The 20,317-nt window shown below is 50.0% G+C and overlaps 14 pseudogenes; all 14 read right to left on the reverse strand.

Moving 5' to 3' along the window:
- Positions 1-196: 196 nt before the first annotated feature.
- LOC130305093 (5S ribosomal RNA) lies at positions 197-316 on the reverse strand (annotated as a pseudogene).
- A 483-nt stretch (positions 317-799) lies between these two features.
- Positions 800-919, reverse strand: LOC130305109 (5S ribosomal RNA; annotated as a pseudogene).
- Positions 920-1,796: 877 nt separating this feature from the next.
- Positions 1,797-1,916, reverse strand: LOC130305129 (5S ribosomal RNA; annotated as a pseudogene).
- Positions 1,917-3,385: 1,469 nt separating this feature from the next.
- Positions 3,386-3,505, reverse strand: LOC130305098 (5S ribosomal RNA; annotated as a pseudogene).
- Positions 3,506-5,578: 2,073 nt separating this feature from the next.
- On the reverse strand, positions 5,579-5,698 carry LOC130305081 (5S ribosomal RNA; annotated as a pseudogene).
- A 480-nt stretch (positions 5,699-6,178) lies between these two features.
- On the reverse strand, positions 6,179-6,298 carry LOC130305094 (5S ribosomal RNA; annotated as a pseudogene).
- A 4,558-nt stretch (positions 6,299-10,856) lies between these two features.
- LOC130305082 (5S ribosomal RNA) lies at positions 10,857-10,976 on the reverse strand (annotated as a pseudogene).
- Positions 10,977-11,848: 872 nt separating this feature from the next.
- Positions 11,849-11,968, reverse strand: LOC130305099 (5S ribosomal RNA; annotated as a pseudogene).
- Positions 11,969-14,041: 2,073 nt separating this feature from the next.
- LOC130305083 (5S ribosomal RNA) lies at positions 14,042-14,161 on the reverse strand (annotated as a pseudogene).
- Positions 14,162-14,641: 480 nt separating this feature from the next.
- Positions 14,642-14,761, reverse strand: LOC130305095 (5S ribosomal RNA; annotated as a pseudogene).
- A 3,270-nt stretch (positions 14,762-18,031) lies between these two features.
- On the reverse strand, positions 18,032-18,151 carry LOC130305084 (5S ribosomal RNA; annotated as a pseudogene).
- Positions 18,152-18,828: 677 nt separating this feature from the next.
- On the reverse strand, positions 18,829-18,948 carry LOC130305116 (5S ribosomal RNA; annotated as a pseudogene).
- A 682-nt stretch (positions 18,949-19,630) lies between these two features.
- LOC130305079 (5S ribosomal RNA) lies at positions 19,631-19,750 on the reverse strand (annotated as a pseudogene).
- An 82-nt stretch (positions 19,751-19,832) lies between these two features.
- LOC130305119 (5S ribosomal RNA) lies at positions 19,833-19,952 on the reverse strand (annotated as a pseudogene).
- Between the last annotated feature and the right edge of the window lie 365 nt (positions 19,953-20,317).

A 20,317-nucleotide genomic window follows, 5' to 3' on the forward strand; every position in this document is an offset into this window, starting at 1 on the left:
TGTCAATAGCACCTTGGATTGCCAGCCAGTCACCCATGCCCGTACTTGCCGGGCAGCAGTCTGCGATCTGACAAGAACAGGCGCATTCAGCTTAGGATAGCCGTAGACGACTTCACACCCTGTATATTGTGGATTTAAGCATCAATAAATCCTTTTCGGAATCGGAGCAAAATGTCTACAGAGCTACAGAGCAAAATGTCAACAACACCTGAGATTCCCAGCCAGTCTCCCATGCTGGTACTTACCGGGCCCTAAGCTGGGTAGCAGTCTGCGATCTGACGAGAGCAGGTGCGTTCAGCTTAGGATGGCCGTTGACAGCTTCACACTTTGTATACTGTGCATTTAAGCATCAATAAATCCTTTTCGGAATCGGAACGGAAGGCGGCAACAGAGCAAAATGTCAACGGCAGCCGGGATTCCCAGCCAGTGTCCCATGCCGGTACTTACCGGGCCCTAAGATCTGTACCAGTCTGCTCTGCTACGAGAGCAGGCGCGTTCAGCTTAGGATGGCCGTTGACATCTTCACGCCTTGTATACTGTGGATTTAAGCATCAATAAATATTTTTTTTAATCGGAGAGGAAGGCGGCAACAGATCAAAATGTCAATAGCACCTTGGATTGCGAGCCAGTTTCCCATGCCCGTACTTGCCGGGCAGCAGTCTGCGATCTGAGGAGAGGTTCAGGCGCATTCAGCTTAGGATAGCCGTAGACGGCTTCACACCCTGTATATTGTGGATTTAAGCATCAATAAATCCTTTTCGGAATCGGAGCAAAATGTCTACAGAGCTACAGAGCAAAATGTCAACAACACCTGAGATTCCCAGCCAGTCTCCCATGCTGGTACTTACCGGGCCCTAAGCTGGGTAGCAGTCTGCGATCTGACGAGAGCAGGCGCGTTCAGCTTAGGATGGCCGTTGACAGCTTCACACTTTGTATACTGTGCATTTAAGCATCAATAAACCTTTTCGGAATCGGAACGGAAGGCGGCAACAGAGCAAAATGTCAACGGCAGCCGGGATTCCCAGCCAGTGTCCCATGCCGGTACTTACCGGGCCCTAAGATCTGTACCAGTCTGCGATCTGACGAGAGCAGGCGCGTTAAGCTTAGGATGGCCGTCGACAGCTTCACACCTTGTATACTGTGGATTTAAGCATCAATAAATTCTTTTCGGAATCGGAGCGGAAGGCGGCAACAGAGCAAAATGTCAACTGCACCCGGGATTCCCAGCTAGTCTCCCATGCCGGTACTTACTGGGCCCTAAGCTGGGTAGAAGTCTGCGATCTGACGAGAGCAGGCGCGTTCAGCTTAGGATGGCCGTTGACATCTTCACGCCTTGTATATTGTGGATTTAAGCATCAATAAATATTTTTTTAATCGGAGAGGAAGGCGGCAACAGAGCAAAATGTCAATGGCACCTTGGATTGCCAGCCAGTCTCCCATGCCGGTAACTGCCGGGCAGCAGTCTGCGATCTGAGGAGAGCAGGCACGTTCAGGCTTAGGATGGCTGTTGACAGCTTCACACCCTGTATATTGTGGATTTAAGCATCAATAAATCCTTTTCCGAATCGGAGGGGAAGGCGGCAACAGATTAAAATGTCAACTGCACCCGGGATTCCCTGCCAGTCTCCCATGCTGGTACTTACAAGGCTCTAAGCTGGGTAGCAGTCTGCGATCTGACGAGAACAGGCGCATTCAGCTTAGGATGGCCGTAGACGTCTTCACACCCTGTATACTGTGGATTTAAGCATCAATAAATCCTTTTCGGAATCGGAGCGGAAGGCGGCAACAGAGCAAAATGTCAACGACACCTGGGATTCCCAGCCAGTCTCCCATGCTGGTACTTACCAGGACCTAAGCTGGGTAGCAGTCTGCGATCTGACGAGAGCAGGCGCGTTCAGCTTAGGATGGCCGTTGACAGCTTCACACTTTGTATACTGTGGATTTAAGCATCAATAAATAATTTTCGGAATCTGAGCAGAAACAGAGCAAAATGTCAACTGCACCCGGGATTCCCAGCCAGTCTCCCTTGCTGGTACTTACCAGGCCCGAAGCAGGGTAGCAGTCTGCGATCTGACGAGAACAGGCGCGTTCAGCTTAGGATGGCCGTTGACAGCTTCTCGCCCTTTATACTGTGCATTTAGGCATCAATAAATCCTTTTCGGAATTGGAACGGAAGGCGGCAACAGAGCAAAATGTCGCCGGCAGCCGGGATTCCCAGCCAGTGTCCCATGCCGGTACTTACCGGGCCCTAAGATCTGTACCAGTCTGCGATCTGACGAGAGCAGGCGCGTTAAGCTTAGGATGGCCGTCGACAGCTTCACACCTTGTATACTGTGGATTTAAGCATCAATAAATTCTTTTCGGAATCGGAACGGAAGGCGGCAACAGAGCAAAATGTCAACTGCACCCGGGATTCCCAGCCAGTCTCCCATGCCGGTACTTACTGGGCCCTTAGCTGGGTAGCAGTCTGCGATCTGACGAGAGCAGGCGCGTTCAGCTTAGGATGGCCGTTGACAGCTTCACACTTTGTATACTGTGCATTTAAGCATCAATAAATAATTTTTTAATCGGAGAGGAAGGTGGCAACAGAGCAAAATGTCAATGGCACCTTGGATTGCCAGCCAGTCTCCCATGCCAGTACTTACCGGGCCCTAAGCTGGGTAGCAGTCTGCGTTCTGACGAGAGCAGGCGCGTTCAGCTTAGGATGGCCATTGACAGCTTCATGCTTTTTATACTGTGCATTTAAGCATCAATAAATCCTTTTCGGAATCGGAGAGTAAGGCGGCAACAGAGCAAAATGTCAATAGCACCTTGGATTGCCAGCCAGTCACCCATGCCCGTACTTGCCGGGCAGCAGTCTGCGATCTAAAAAGAACAGGCACATTCAGCTTAGGATAGCCGTAGACGGCTTCACACCCTGTATACTGTGGATTTAAGCATCAATAAATCCTTTTCGGAATCGAAGCGGAAGGCGGTTACAGAGCAAAATGTCAACAACACCTGGGATTCCCAGCCAGTCTCCCATGCTGGTACTTACTGGGCCCTAAGCTGGGTAGCAGTCTGCGATCTGACGAGAGCAGGCGTGTTCAGCTTAGGATGGCCGTTGTACGCTTCACATTTTGTATACTGTGGATTTAAGCATCAATAAATAATTTTCGGAATCGGAGCAGAAACAGAGCAAAATTTCAACTGCTCCCAGGATTCCCAGCCAGCCTCCCATGCCGACACTTACCAGACCCGAAGCTGGGTAGCAGTCTGCGATCTGACAAGAACAGGCGCATTCAGCTTAGGATGGCCGTAGACATTTTCACAACCTGTATACTGTGGATTTAAGCATCAATAAATCCTTTTCGGAATCGGAGCGAAAGGCGGCAACAGAGCAAAATGTCAACGACACCTGGGATTCCCAGCCAGTCTCCCATGCTGGTACTTACCGGGCCCTAAGCTGTGTAGCAGTCTGCGATCTGACGAGAGCAGGCGAGTTCAGCTTAGGATGGCCGTTGACAGCTTCTCGCCCTTTATACTGTGCATTTAAGCATCAATAAAACCTTTTCGGAATCGGAACGGAACAGAAGGCGGCAACAGAGCAAAATGTCAACGGCAGCCGGGATTCCCAGCCAGTGTCCCATGCCGGTACTTACCGGGCCCTAAGATCTGTACCAGTCTGCGATCTGACGAGAGCAGGCGCGTTAAGCTTAGGATGGCCGTCGACAGCTTCACACCTTGTATACTGTGGATTTAAGCATCAATAAATTATTTTCGGAATCGGAGCGGAAGGCAGCAATAGAGCAAAATGTCAACGGCACCTGGGATTCCCAGCCAGTCTCCCATGCCAGTACTTACCGGGCCCTAAGCTGGGAAGCAGTCTGCGATCTGACAAGAGCAGGCGCGTTCAGCTTAGGATGGCCGTTGACATCTTCACGCCTTGTATACTGTTGATTTAAGCATCAATAAATATTTTTTTTAATCGGAGAGTAAGGCGGCAACAGATCAAAATGTCTATAGCACCTTGGATTGCCAGCCAGTCTCCCATGCCCGTACTTGCCGGGCAGCAGTCTGCGATCTGACAAGAACAGGCGCATTCAGCTTAGGATAGCCGTAGACGGCTTCACACCCTGTATATTGTGGATTTAAGCATCAATAAATCCTTTTTGGAATCGGAGCAAAATGTCTACAGAGCTACAGAGCAAAATGTCAACAACACCTGAGATTCTCAGCCAGTCTCCCATGCTGGTACTTACCGGGCCCTAAGCTGGGTAACAGTCTGCAATCTGACGAGAGCAGGCGCGTTCAGCTTAGGATGGCCATTAACAGCTCCATGCCCTTTATACTGTGCATTTAAGCATCAATAAATCCTTTTCCGAATCGGAGCGGAAGGCGGCAACAGATTAAAATGTCAACTGCACCCGGGATTCCCAGCCAGTCTCCCATGCTGGTACTTACCAGACCCTAAGCTGGGTAGCAGTCTGCGATCTGACGAGAGCAGGCGCGTTCAGCTTAGGATGGCCGTTGACAGCTTCACACTTTGTATACTGTGCATTTAAGCATCAATAAATCCTTTTCGGAATCGGAACGGAAGGCGGCAACAGAGCAAAATGTCAGCGGCAGCCGGGATTCCCAGCCAGTGTCCCATGCCGGTACATACCGGGCCCTAAGATCTGTACCAGTCTGCGATCTGACGAGAGCAGGCGCGTTAAGTTTAGGATGGCCGTCGACAGCTTCACACCTTGTATACTGTGGATTTAAGCATCAATAAATTCTTTTCGGAATCGGAGCGGAAGGCGGCAACAGAGCAAAATGTCAACTGCACCCGGGATTCCCAGCCAGTCTCCCATGCCGGTACTTACTGGGCCCTAAGCTGGGTAGCAGTCTGCGATCTGACGAGAGCAGGCGCGTTCAGCTTAGGATGGCCGTTGACATCTTCACACCTTGTATATTGTGGATTTAAGCATCAATAAATATTTTTTTAATCGGCGGCAACAGAGCAAAATGTCAATGGCACCTTGGATTGCCAGCCAGTCTCCCATGCCGGTAACTGCCGGGCAGCAGTCTGCGATCTGAGGAGAGCAGGCACGTTCAGGCTTAGGATGGCCGTTGACAGCTTCACACCCTGTTTATTGTGCATTTAAGCATCAATAAATCCTTTTCCGAATCTGAGCGGAAGGCGGCAACAGAATAAAATGTCAACTGCACCCGGGATTCCCAGCCAGTCTCCCATGCTGGTACTTACCAGGCCCTAAGCTGGGTAGCAGTCTGCGATCTGACGAGAGCAGGTGCATTTAGCTTAGGATGGCCGTTGACAGCTTCACACTTTGTATACTGTGGATTTAAGCATCAATAAATAATTTTCGGAATCGGAGCAGAAACAGAGCAAAATGTCAACTGCACCCGGGATTCCCAGCCAGTCTCCCATGCTGGTACTTATCAGGCCCGAAGCAGGGTAGCAGTCTGCGATCTGACGAGAACAGGAACATTCAGCTTAGGATGGCCGTAGACAACTTCACACCCTGTATACTGTGGATTTAAGCATCAATAAATCCTTTTCGGAATCGGAGCGTAATGCGGCAACAGAGCAAAATGTCAACGACACCTGGGATTCCCAGCCAGTCTCCCATGCTGGTACTTACCGGGCCCTAAGCTGGGTAGCAGTCTGCGATCTGACGAGAGCAGGCGCGTTCAGCTTAGGATGGCCGTTGACAGCTTCACGCCCTTTATACTGTGCATTTAAGCATCAATAAATCCTTTTCCGAATCGGAGCGTAAGGCGGCAACAGATTAAAATGTCAACTGCACCCGGGATTCCCAGCCAGTGTCCCATGCCGGTACTTACCGGGCCCTAAGATCTGTACCAGTCTGCGATCTGACGAGAGCAGGCGCGTTCAGCTTAGGATGGCCGTTGACATCTTCACGCCTTGTATACTGTGGATTTAAGCATCAATAAATATTTTTTTTAATCGGAGAGGAAGGCGGCAACAGATCAAAATGTCAATAGCACCTTGGATTGCCAGCCAGTCACCCATGCCCGTACTTGCCGGGCAGCAGTCTGCGATCTGACAAGAACAGGCGCATTCAGCTTAGGATAGCCGTAGACGACTTCACACCCTGTATATTGTGGATTTAAGCATCAATAAATCCTTTTCGGAATCGGAGCAAAATGTCTACAGAGCTACAGAGCAAAATGTCAACAACACCTGAGATTCCCAGCCAGTCTCCCATGCTGGTACTTACCGGGCCCTAAGCTGGGTAGCAGTCTGCGATCTGACGAGAGCAGGTGCGTTCAGCTTAGGATGGCCGTTGACAGCTTCACACTTTGTATACTGTGCATTTAAGCATCAATAAATCCTTTTCGGAATCGGAACGGAAGGCGGCAACAAAGCAAAATGTCAACGGCAGCCGGGATTCCCAGCCAGTGTCCCATGCCGGTACTTACCGGGCCCTAAGATCTGTACCAGTCTGCTATCTGACGAGAGCAGGCGCGTTAAGCTTAGGATGGCTGTCGACAGCTTCACACCTTGTATACTGTGGATTTAAGCATCAATAAATTCTTTTCGGAATCGGAACGGAAGGCGGCAACAGAGCAAAATGTCAACTGCACCCGGGATTCCCAGCCAGTCTCCCATGCCGGTACTTACTGGGCCCTTAGCTGGGTAGCAGTCTGCGATCTGATGAGAGCAGGCGCGTTCAGCTTAGGATGGCTGTTGACAGCTTCACACTTTGTATACTGTGCATTTAAGCATCAATAAATCCTTTTCGGAATCGGAACGGAAGGCGGCAACAGAGCAAAATGTCAACGGCAGCCGGGATTCCCAGCCAGTGTCCCATGCCGGTACTTACCGGGCCCTAAGATCTGTACCAGTCTGCGATCTGACGAGAGCAGGCGCGTTAAGCTTAGGATGGCCGTCGACAGCTTCACACCTTGTATACTGTGGATTTAACCCCTTAAGGACCGGAGGTTTTTCCGTTTTTGCATTTTCGTTTTTTGCTCCTTGCCTTTAAAAAATCATAACTCTTTCAAATTTACACCTAAAAATCCATATGATGGCTTATTTTTTGCGCCACCAATTCTACTTTGTAATGACGTCAGTCATTTTGCCCAAAAATCTATGGTGAAGCGGGAAAAAAAATCATTGTGCGACAAAATTGAAAAAAAAAACGCTGTTTTGTAACTTTTGGGGGCTTCCGTTTCTACGTAGTACATTTTTCGGTAAAAATGACACCTGATATGTATTCTGTAGGTCCATACGATTAAAATGATACCCTACTTATATAGGTTTGATTTTGTCGGACTTCTGGAAAAAATCATAACTACATGCAGGAAAATTAATACGTTTAAAATTGTCATCTTCTGACCCCTATAACTTTTTTATTTTTCCGTGTATGGGGCGGTATGAGGGCTCATTTTTTGCGCCGTGATCTGAAGTTTTTAACGGTACCATTTTTGCATTGATAGGACTTATTGATCACTTTTTATTCATTTTTAAATGATATAAAAAGTGACCAAAAATGCACTATTTTGGACTTTGGAATTTTTTTGCGCGCACGCCATTGACCGAGCGGTTTAATTAATGATATATTTTTATAATTCGGACATTTCCGCACGCGGTGATACCACATATGTTTATTTTTATTTTTATTTACACTGTGTTTTTTTTTTTATTGGAAAAGGGGGGTGATTCAAACTTTTAATAGGGGAGGAGTTAAATGATGTTTATTCACTTTTTTTTTTCACTTTTTTTTTGCAGTGTTATAGGTCCCATAGGGACCTATAACACTGCACACACTGATCTTCTATGTTGATCACTGGTTTCTCATAAGAAACCAGTGATCAACGATTCTGCCGGATGACTGCTCATGCCTGGATCTCAGGCACTGAGCAGTCATTCGGCGATCGGACAGCGAGGAGGCAGGTAGGGGCCCTCCCGCTGTCCTGTCAGCTGTTCGGGATGCCGCGATTTCACCGCGGCTATCCCGAACAGCCCACTGAGCTAGCCGGGATGCTTTCGGTTTCACTTTAGACGCGGCGTTCAACTTTGAACGCCGCGTCTAAAGGGTTAATAGCGCGCGGCACAGCGATCAATGCCGCGCGCTATTAGCCACGGGTCCCGGCCGTTGTTAGAGGCCGGGCCCGACCCGCTATGACGCGGGGCCACGCCGTGGCCCCGCGTTATAGATCGGGAGTGGACACATGACGTTCCAGTACGTCATGTGTCCTTAAGGGGTTAAGCATCAATAAATTATTTTCGGAATCGGAGCGGAAGGCGGCAACAGAGAAAAATGTCAACTGCACCCGGGATTCCCAGCCAGTCTCCCATGCCGGTACTTACTGGGCCCTAAGCTGGGTAGCAGTCTGCGATCTGACGAGAGCAGGCGCGTTCAGCTTAGGATGGCCGTTGACATCTTCACGCCTTGTATATTGTGGATTTAAGCATCAATAAATATTTTTTTCATCGGAGAGGAAGGCGGCAACAGAGCAAAATGTCAATGGCACCTTGGATTGCCAGCCAGTCTCCCATGCCGGTAACTGCCGGGCAGCAGTCTGCGATCTGAGGAAAGCAGGCACGTTCAGGCTTAGGATGGCCGTTGACAGCTTTACACCCTGTATATTGTGGATTTAAGCATCAATAAATCATTTTCCGAATCGGAGCGGAAGGCGGCAACATATTAAAAAGTCAACTGCACCCGGGATTCCCAGCCAGTCTCCCATGCTGGTACTTACCAGGACCTAAGCTGGGTAGCAGTCTGCGATCTGACGAGAGCAGGCGCGTTCAGCTTAGGATGGCCGTTGACAGCTTCACACTTTGTATACTGTGGATTTAAGCATCAATAAATAATTTTCGGAATCGGAGCAGAAACAGAGCAAAATGTCAACTGCACCCGGGATTCCCAGCCAGTCTCCCTTGCTGGTACTTACCAGGCCCGAAGCTGGGTAGCAGTCTGCGATCTGACGAGAACAGGCGCGTTCAGCTTAGGATGGCCGTTGACAGCTTCTCGCCCTTTATACTGTGCATTTAGGCATCAATAAATCCTTTTCGGAATTGGAACGGAAGGCGGCAACAGAGCAAAATGTCAACGGCAGCCGGGATTCCCAGCCAGTGTCCCATGCCGGTACTTACCGGGCCCTAAGATCTGTACCAGTCTGCGATCTGACGAGAGCAGGCGCGTTAAGCTTAGGATGGCCGTCGACAGCTTCACACCTTGTATACTGTGGATTTAAGCATCAATAAATTATTTTCGGAATCGGAGCGGAAGGCAGCAATAGAGCAAAATATCAACGGCACCCGGGATTACCAGCCAGTCTCACATGCCAGTACTTACCGGGCCCTAAGCTGGGTAGCAGTCTGCGATCTGACGAGAGCAGGCGCGTTCAGCTTAGGATGGCCGTTGACATCTTCACGCCTTGTATACTGTGGATTTAAGCATCAATAAATATTTTTTTTAATCGGAGAGGAAGGCGGCAACAGATCAAAATGTCAATAGCACCTTGGATTGCGAGCCAGTCTCCCATGCCCGTACTTGCCGGGCAGCAGTCTGCGATCTGACAAGAACAGGCGCATTCAGCTTAGGATAGCCGTAGACGGCTTCACACCCTGTATATTGTGGATTTAAGCATCAATAAATCCTTTTCGGAATCGGAGCAAAATGTCTACAGAGCTACAGAGCAAAATGTCAACAACACCTGAGATTCCCAGCCAGTCTCCCAGGCTGGTACTTACCGGGCCCTAAGCTGGGTAGCAGTCTGCGATCTGACGAGAGCAGGCGCGTTCAGCTTAGGATGGCCGTTGACAGCTTCACACTTTGTATACTGTGCATTTAAGCATCAATAAAACCTTTTCGGAATCGGAACGGAAGGCGGCAACAGAGCAAAATGTCAACGGCAGCCGGGAGTCCCAGCCAGTGTCCCATGCCGGTACTTACCGGGCCCTAAGATCTGTACCAGTCTGCGATCTGACGAGAGCAGGCGCGTTAAGCTTAGGATGGCCGTTGACAGCTTCTCGCCCTTTATACTGTGCATTTAGGCATCAATAAATCCTTTTCGGAATTGGAACGGAAGGCGGCAACAGAGCAAAATGTCAACGGCAGCCGGGATTCCCAGCCAGTGTCCCATGCCGGTACTTACTGGGCCCTAAGCTGGGTAGAAGTCTGCGATCTGACGAAAGCAGGCGCATTCAGCTTAGGATGGCCGTTGACATCTTCACGCCTTGTATATTGTGGATTTAAGCATCAATAAATATTTTTTTAATCGGAGAGGAAGGCGGCAACAGAGCAAAATGTCAATGGCACCTTGGATTGCCAGCCAGTCTCCCATGCCGGTAACTGCCGGGCAGCAGTCTGCGATCTGAGGAGAGCAGGCACGTTCAGGCTTAGGATGGCTGTTGACTGCTTCACACCCTGTATATTGTGGATTTAAGCATCAATAAATCCTTTTCCGAATCGGAGGGGAAGGCGGCAACAGATTAAAATGTCAACTGCACCCGGGATTCCCAGCCAGTCTCCCATGCTGGTACTTACAAGGCTCTAAGCTGGGTAGCAGTCTGCGATCAGACGAAAGCAGGCGCGTTCAGCTTAGTATGGCCGTTGACAGCTTCACACTTTGTATACTGTGGATTTAAGCATCAATAAATAATTTTTGGAATCGGAGCAGAAACAGAGCAAAATGTCAACTGCACCCGGGATTCCCAGCCAGTCTCCCATGCTGGTACTTACCAGGCCCGAAGCTGGGTAGCAGTCTGCGATCTGACGAGAACAGTCGCATTCAGCTTAGGATGGCCGTAGACATCTTCACACCCTGTATACTGTGGATTTAAGCATCAATAAATCCTTTTCGGAATCGGAGCGTAAGGCGGCAACAGAGCAAAATGTCAACGACACCTGGGATTCCCAGCCAGTCTCCCATGCTGGTACTTACCGGGCCCTAAGCTGGGTAGCAGTCTGCGATCTGACGAGAGCAGGCGCGTTCAGCTTAGGATGGCCGTTGACAGCTTCATGCCCTTTATACTGTGCATTTAAGCATCAATAAATCCTTTTCCGAATCGGAGCGGAAGGCGGCAACAGATTAAAATGTCAACTGCACCCGGGATTCCCAGCCAGTCTCCCATGCTGGTACTTACCAGGCCCTAAGCTGGGTAGCAGTCTGCGATCTGACGAGAGCAGGCACGTTCAGCTTAGGATGGACGTTGACAGCTTCACGCCTTGTATATTGTGGATTTAAGCATCCATACATATTTTTATTAATCGGAGAGGAAGGCGGCAACAGAGCAAAATGTCAATGGCACCTTGGATTGCCAGCCAGTCTCCCATGCCGATAACTGCCGGGCAGCAGTCTGCGATCTGAGGAGAGCAGGCACGTTTAGGCTTAGGATGGCCGTTGACAGCTTCACACCCTGTATATTGTGGATTTAAGCATCAATAAATCCTTTTCCGAATCGGAGCGGAAGGCGGCAACAGATTAAAATGTCAACTGCACCCGGGATTCCCAGCCAGTCTCCCATGCTGGTACTTACAAGGCTCTAAGCTGGGTAGCAGTCTGCGATCAGACGAAAGCAGGCGCGTTCAGCTTAGTATGGCCGTTGACAGCTTCACACTTTGTATACTGTGGATTTAAGCATCAATAAATAATTTTCGGAATCGGAGCAGAAACAGAGCAAAATTTCAACTGCTCCCAGGATTCCCAGCCAGCCTCCCATGCCGACACTTACCAGGCCCGAAGCTGGGTAGCAGTCTGCGATCTGACAAGAACAGGCGCATTCAGCTTAGGATGGCCGTAGACATTTTCACAACCTGTATACTGTGGATTTAAGCATCAATAAATCCTTTTCGGAATCGGAGCGAAAGGCGGCAACAGAGCAAAATGTCAACGACACCTGGGATTCCCAGCCAGTCTCCCATGCTGGTACTTACCGGGCCCTAAGCTGTGTAGCAGTCTGCGATCTGACGAGAGCAGGCGAGTTCAGCTTAGGATGGCCGTTGACAGCTTCTCGCCCTTTATACTGTGCATTTAAGCATCAATAAAACCTTTTCGGAATCGGAACGGAACAGAAGGCGGCAACAGAGCAAAATGTCAACGGCAGCCGGGATTCCCAGCCAGTGTCCCATGCCGGTACTTACCGGGCCCTAAGATCTGTACCAGTCTGCGATCTGACGAGAGCAGGCGCGTTAAGCTTAGGATGGCCGTCGACAGCTTCACACCTTGTATACTGTGGATTTAAGCATCAATAAATTATTTTCGGAATCGGAGCGGAAGGCAGCAATAGAGCAAAATGTCAACGGCACCTGGGATTCCCAGCCAGTCTCCCATGCCAGTACTTACCGGGCCCTAAGCTGGGAAGCAGTCTGCGATCTGACAAGAGCAGGCGCGTTCAGCTTAGGATGGCCGTTGACATCTTCACGCCTTGTATACTGTTGATTTAAGCATCAATAAATATTTTTTTTAATCGGAGAGTAAGGCGGCAACAGATCAAAATGTCTATAGCACCTTGGATTGCCAGCCAGTCTCCCATGCCCGTACTTGCCGGGCAGCAGTCTGCGATCTGACAAGAACAGGCGCATTCAGCTTAGGATAGCCGTAGACGGCTTCACACCCTGTATATTGTGGATTTAAGCATCAATAAATCCTTTTTGGAATCGGAGCAAAATGTCTACAGAGCTACAGAGCAAAATGTCAACAACACCTGAGATTCTCAGCCAGTCTCCCATGCTGGTACTTACCGGGCCCTAAGCTGGGTAACAGTCTGCAATCTGACGAGAGCAGGCGCGTTCAGCTTAGGATGGCCATTAACAGCTCCATGCCCTTTATACTGTGCATTTAAGCATCAATAAATCCTTTTCCGAATCGGAGCGGAAGGCGGCAACAGATTAAAATGTCAACTGCACCCGGGATTCCCAGCCAGTCTCCCATGCTGGTACTTACCAGACCCTAAGCTGGGTAGCAGTCTGCGATCTGACGAGAGCAGGCGCGTTCAGCTTAGGATGGCCGTTGACAGCTTCACACTTTGTATACTGTGCATTTAAGCATCAATAAATCCTTTTCGGAATCGGAACGGAAGGCGGCAACAGAGCAAAATGTCAGCGGCAGCCGGGATTCCCAGCCAGTGTCCCATGCCGGTACATACCGGGCCCTAAGATCTGTACCAGTCTGCGATCTGACGAGAGCAGGCGCGTTAAGTTTAGGATGGCCGTCGACAGCTTCACACCTTGTATACTGTGGATTTAAGCATCAATAAATTCTTTTCGGAATCGGAGCGGAAGGCGGCAACAGAGCAAAATGTCAACTGCACCCGGGATTCCCAGCCAGTCTCCCATGCCGGTACTTACTGGGCCCTAAGCTGGGTAGCAGTCTGCGATCTGACGAGAGCAGGCGCGTTCAGCTTAGGATGGCCGTTGACATCTTCACACCTTGTATATTGTGGATTTAAGCATCAATAAATATTTTTTTAATCGGCGGCAACAGAGCAAAATGTCAATGGCACCTTGGATTGCCAGCCAGTCTCCCATGCCGGTAACTGCCGGGCAGCAGTCTGCGATCTGAGGAGAGCAGGCACGTTCAGGCTTAGGATGGCCGTTGACAGCTTCACACCCTGTTTATTGTGCATTTAAGCATCAATAAATCCTTTTCCGACTCTGAGCGGAAGGCGGCAACAGAATAAAATGTCAACTGCACCCGGGATTCCCAGCCAGTCTCCCATGCTGGTACTTACCAGGCCCTAAGCTGGGTAGCAGTCTGCGATCTGACGAGAGCAGGTGCATTTAGCTTAGGATGGCCGTTGACAGCTTCACACTTTGTATACTGTGGATTTAAGCATCAATAAATAATTTTCGGAATCGGAGCAGAAACAGAGCAAAATGTCAACTGCACCCGGGATTCCCAGCCAGTCTCCCATGCTGGTACTTATCAGGCCCGAAGCAGGGTAGCAGTCTGCGATCTGACGAGAACAGGAACATTCAGCTTAGGATGGCCGTAGACAACTTCACACCCTGTATACTGTGGATTTAAGCATCAATAAATCCTTTTCGGAATCGGAGCGTAATGCGGCAACAGAGCAAAATGTCAACGACACCTGGGATTCCCAGCCAGTCTCCCATGCTGGTACTTACCGGGCCCTAAGCTGGGTAGCAGTCTGCGATCTGACGAGAGCAGGCGCGTTCAGCTTAGGATGGCCGTTGACAGCTTCACGCCCTTTATACTGTGCATTTAAGCATCAATAAATCCTTTTCCGAATCGGAGCGTAAGGCGGCAACAGATTAAAATGTCAACTGCACCCGGGATTCCCAGCCAGTGTCCCATGCCGGTACTTACCGGGCCCTAAGATCTGTACCAGTCTGCGATCTGACGAGAGCAGGCGCGTTCAGCTTAGGATGGCCGTTGACATCTTCACGCCTTGTATACTGTGGATTTAAGCATCAATAAATATTTTTTTTAATCGGAGAGGAAGGCGGCAACAGATCAAAATGTCAATAGCACCTTGGATTGCCAGCCAGTCACCCATGCCCGTACTTGCCGGGCAGCAGTCTGCGATCTGACAAGAACAGGCGCATTCAGCTTAGGATAGCCGTAGACGACTTCACACCCTGTATATTGTGGATTTAAGCATCAATAAATCCTTTTCGGAATCGGAGCAAAATGTCTACAGAGCTACAGAGCAAAATGTCAACAACACCTGAGATTCCCAGCCAGTCTCCCATGCTGGTACTTACCGGGCCCTAAGCTGGGTAGCAGTCTGCGATCTGACGAGAGCAGGTGCGTTCAGCTTAGGATGGCCGTTGACAGCTTCACACTTTGTATACTGTGCATTTAAGCATCAATAAATCCTTTTCGGAATCGGAACGGAAGGCGGCAACAAAGCAAAATGTCAACGGCAGCCGGGATTCCCAGCCAGTGTCCCATGCCGGTACTTACCGGGCCCTAAGATCTGTACCAGTCTGCTATCTGACGAGAGCAGGCGCGTTAAGCTTAGGATGGCTGTCGACAGCTTCACACCTTGTATACTGTGGATTTAAGCATCAATAAATTCTTTTCGGAATCGGAACGGAAGGCGGCAACAGAGCAAAATGTCAACTGCACCCGGGATTCCCAGCCAGTCTCCCATGCCGGTACTTACTGGGCCCTTAGCTGGGTAGCAGTCTGCGATCTGATGAGAGCAGGCGCGTTCAGCTTAGGATGGCTGTTGACAGCTTCACACTTTGTATACTGTGCATTTAAGCATCAATAAATCCTTTTCGGAATCGGAACGGAAGGCGGCAACAGAGCAAAATGTCAACGGCAGCCGGGATTCCCAGCCAGTGTCCCATGCCGGTACTTACCGGGCCCTAAGATCTGTACCAGTCTGCGATCTGACGAGAGCAGGCGCGTTAAGCTTAGGATGGCCGTCGACAGCTTCACACCTTGTATACTGTGGATTTAAGCATCAATAAATTATTTTCGGAATCGGAGCGGAAGGCGGCAACAGAGAAAAATGTCAACTGCACCCGGGATTCCCAGCCAGTCTCCCATGCCGGTACTTACTGGGCCCTAAGCTGGGTAGCAGTCTGCGATCTGACGAGAGCAGGCGCGTTCAGCTTAGGATGGCCGTTGACATCTTCACGCCTTGTATATTGTGGATTTAAGCATCAATAAATATTTTTTTCATCGGAGAGGAAGGCGGCAACAGAGCAAAATGTCAATGGCACCTTGGATTGCCAGCCAGTCTCCCATGCCGGTAACTGCCGGGCAGCAGTCTGCGATCTGAGGAAAGCAGGCACGTTCAGGCTTAGGATGGCCGTTGACAGCTTTACACCCTGTATATTGTGGATTTAAGCATCAATAAATCATTTTCCGAATCGGAGCGGAAGGCGGCAACATATTAAAAAGTCAACTGCACCCGGGATTCCCAGCCAGTCTCCCATGCTGGTACTTACCAGGACCTAAGCTGGGTAGCAGTCTGCGATCTGACGAGAGCAGGCGCGTTCAGCTTAGGATGGCCGTTGACAGCTTCACACTTTGTATACTGTGGATTTAAGCATCAATAAATAATTTTCGGAATCGGAGCAGAAACAGAGCAAAATGTCAACTGCACCCGGGATTCCCAGCCAGTCTCCCTTGCTGGTACTTACCAGGCCCGAAGCTGGGTAGCAGTCTGCGATCTGACGAGAACAGGCGCGTTCAGCTTAGGATGGCCGTTGACAGCTTCTCGCCCTTTATACTGTGCATTTAGGCATCAATAAATCCTTTTCGGAATTGGAACGGAAGGCGGCAACAGAGCAAAATGTCAACGGCAGCCGGGATTCCCAGCCAGTGTCCCATGCCGGTACTTACCGGGCCCTAAGATCTGTACCAGTCTGCGATCTGACGAGAGCAGGCGCGTTAAGCTTAGGATGGCCGTCGACAGCTTCACACCTTGTATACTGTGGATTTAAGCATCAATAAATTATTTTCGGAATCGGAGCGGAAGGCAGCAATAGAGCAAAATATCAACGGCACCCGGGATTACCAGCCAGTCTCACATGCCAGTACTTACCGGGCCCTAAGCTGGGTAGCAGTCTGCGATCTGACGAGAGCAGGCGCGTTCAGCTTAGGATGGCCGTTGACATCTTCACGCCTTGTATACTGTGGATTTAAGCATCAATAAATATTTTTTTTAATCGGAGAGGAAGGCGGCAACAGATCAAAATGTCAATAGCACCTTGGATTGCGAGCCAGTCTCCCATGCCCGTACTTGCCGGGCAGCAGTCTGCGATCTGACAAGAACAGGCGCATTCAGCTTAGGATAGCCGTAGACGGCTTCACACCCTGTATATTGTGGATTTAAGCATCAATAAATCCTTTTCGGAATCGGAGCAAAATGTCTACAGAGCTACAGAGCAAAATGTCAACAACACCTGAGATTCCCAGCCAGTCTCCCAGGCTGGTACTTACCGGGCCCTAAGCTGGGTAGCAGTCTGCGATCTGACGAGAGCAGGCGCGTTCAGCTTAGGATGGCCGTTGACAGCTTCACACTTTGTATACTGTGCATTTAAGCATCAATAAAACCTTTTCGGAATCGGAACGGAAGGCGGCAACAGAGCAAAATGTCAACGGCAGCCGGGAGTCCCAGCCAGTGTCCCATGCCGGTACTTACCGGGCCCTAAGATCTGTACCAGTCTGCGATCTGACGAGAGCAGGCGCGTTAAGCTTAGGATGGCCGTTGACAGCTTCTCGCCCTTTATACTGTGCATTTAGGCATCAATAAATCCTTTTCGGAATTGGAACGGAAGGCGGCAACAGAGCAAAATGTCAACGGCAGCCGGGATTCCCAGCCAGTGTCCCATGCCGGTACTTACTGGGCCCTAAGCTGGGTAGAAGTCTGCGATCTGACGAAAGCAGGCGCATTCAGCTTAGGATGGCCGTTGACATCTTCACGCCTTGTATATTGTGGATTTAAGCATCAATAAATATTTTTTTAATCGGAGAGGAAGGCGGCAACAGAGCAAAATGTCAATGGCACCTTGGATTGCCAGCCAGTCTCCCATGCCGGTAACTGCCGGGCAGCAGTCTGCGATCTGAGGAGAGCAGGCACGTTCAGGCTTAGGATGGCTGTTGACTGCTTCACACCCTGTATATTGTGGATTTAAGCATCAATAAATCCTTTTCCGAATCGGAGGGGAAGGCGGCAACAGATTAAAATGTCAACTGCACCCGGGATTCCCAGCCAGTCTCCCATGCTGGTACTTACAAGGCTCTAAGCTGGGTAGCAGTCTGCGATCAGACGAAAGCAGGCGCGTTCAGCTTAGTATGGCCGTTGACAGCTTCACACTTTGTATACTGTGGATTTAAGCATCAATAAATAATTTTTGGAATCGGAGCAGAAACAGAGCAAAATGTCAACTGCACCCGGGATTCCCAGCCAGTCTCCCATGCTGGTACTTACCAGGCCCGAAGCTGGGTAGCAGTCTGCGATCTGACGAGAACAGTCGCATTCAGCTTAGGATGGCCGTAGACATCTTCACACCCTGTATACTGTGGATTTAAGCATCAATAAATCCTTTTCGGAATCGGAGCGTAAGGCGGCAACAGAGCAAAATGTCAACGACACCTGGGATTCCCAGCCAGTCTCCCATGCTGGTACTTACCGGGCCCTAAGCTGGGTAGCAGTCTGCGATCTGACGAGAGCAGGCGCGTTCAGCTTAGGATGGCCGTTGACAGCTTCATGCCCTTTATACTGTGCATTTAAGCATCAATAAATCCTTTTCCGAATCGGAGCGGAAGGCGGCAACAGATTAAAATGTCAACTGCACCCGGGATTCCCAGCCAGTCTCCCATGCTGGTACTTACCAGGCCCTAAGCTGGGTAGCAGTCTGCGATCTGACGAGAGCAGGCACGTTCAGCTTAGGATGGACGTTGACAGCTTCACGCCTTGTATATTGTGGATTTAAGCATCCATACATATTTTTATTAATCGGAGAGGAAGGCGGCAACAGAGCAAAATGTCAATGGCACCTTGGATTGCCAGCCAGTCTCCCATGCCGATAACTGCCGGGCAGCAGTCTGCGATCTGAGGAGAGCAGGCACGTTTAGGCTTAGGATGGCCGTTGACAGCTTCACACCCTGTATATTGTGGATTTAAGCATCAATAAATCCTTTTCCGAATCGGAGCGGAAGGCGGCAACAGATTAAAATGTCAACTGCACCCGGGATTCCCAGCCAGTCTCCCATGCTGGTACTCACCAGGCCCTAAGCTGGGTAGCAGTCTGCGATCTGACGAGAACAGGCGCATTCAGCTTAGGATGGCCGTAGACGTCTTCACACCCTGTATACTGTGGATTTAAGCATCAATAAATCCTTTTCGGAATCGGAGCGGAAGGCGGCAACAGAGCAAAATGTCAACGACACCTGGGATTCCCAGCCAGTCTCCCATGCTGGTACTTACCAGGCCCTAAGCTGGGTAGCAGTCTGCGATCTGTCGAGAGCAGGCGCGTTCAGCTTAGGATGGCCGTTGACAGCTTCTCGCCCTTTATACTGTGCATTTAGGCATCAATAAATCCTTTTCGGAATTGGAAAGGGAGGCGGCAACAGAGCAAAATGTCAATGGCAGCCGGGATTCCCAGCCAGTGTCCCATGCCGGTACTTACCGGGCCCTAAGATCTGTACCAGTCTGCGATCTGACGAGAGCAGGCGCGTTAAGCTTAGGATGGCCGTCGACAGCTTCACACCTTGTATACTGTGGATTTAAGCATCAATAAATTATTTTCGGAATCGGAGCGGAAGGCAGCAATAGAGCAAAATATCAACGGCACCCGGGATTCCCAGCCAGTCTCCCATGCCAGTACTTACCGGGCCCTAAGCTGGGTAGCAGTCTGCTATCTGACGAGAGCAGGCGCGTTCAGCTTAGGATGGCCGTTGACATCTTAATGCCTTGTATACTGTGGATTTAAGCATCAATAAATATTTTTTTTAATCGGAGAGGAAGGCGGCAACAGATCAAAATGTCAATAGCACCTTGGATTGCCAGCCAGTCTCCCATGCCCGTACTTGCCGGGCAGCAGTCTGCGATCTGACAAGAACAGGCGCATTCAGCTTAGGATAGCCGTAGACGGCTTCACACCCTGTATATTGTGGATTTAAGCATCAATAAATCCTTTTCGGAATCGGAGCAAAATGTCTACAGAGCAACAGAGCAAAATGTCAACAACACCTGAGATTCCCAGCCAGTCTCCCATGCTGGTACTTACCGGGCCCTAAGCTGGGTAGCAGTCTGCGATCTGACGAGAGCAGGCGCGTTCAGCTTAGGATGGCCGTTAACAGCTTCACGCCCTTTATACTGTCCATTTAAGCATCAATAAATCCTTTTCCGAATCGGAGCGGAAGGCGGCAACAGATTAAAATGTCAACTGCACCCGGGATTCCCAGCCAGTCTCCCATGCTGGTACTTACCAGGCCCTAAGCTGGGTAGCAGTCTGCGATCTGACGAGAGCAGGCGCGTTCAGCTTAGGATGGCCGTTGACAGCTTCACACTTTGTATACTGTGCATTTAAGCATCAATAAATCCTTTTCGGAATCGGAACCGGAACGGAAGGCGGCAACAGAGCAAAATGTCAACGGCAGCCGGGATTCCCAGCCAGTGTCCCATGCCAGTACTTACTGGGCCCTAAGATCTGTACCAGTCTGCGATCTGACGAGAGCAGGCGCGTTAAGCTTAGGATGGCCGTCGACAGCTTCACACCTTGTATACTGTGGATTTAAGCATCAATAAATTATTTTCGGAATCGGAGCGGAAGGCAGCAATAGAGCTAAATGTCAAGCGGGATTCCCAGCCAGTCTCCCATGCCAGTACTTACCGGGCCCTAAGCTGGGTAGCAGTCTTCGATCT

The sequence above is a fragment of the Hyla sarda genome, unplaced genomic scaffold (genome assembly GCF_029499605.1).
Source record: "Hyla sarda isolate aHylSar1 unplaced genomic scaffold, aHylSar1.hap1 scaffold_1307, whole genome shotgun sequence".
In the NCBI taxonomy this organism is placed as follows: domain Eukaryota; kingdom Metazoa; phylum Chordata; class Amphibia; order Anura; family Hylidae; genus Hyla; species Hyla sarda.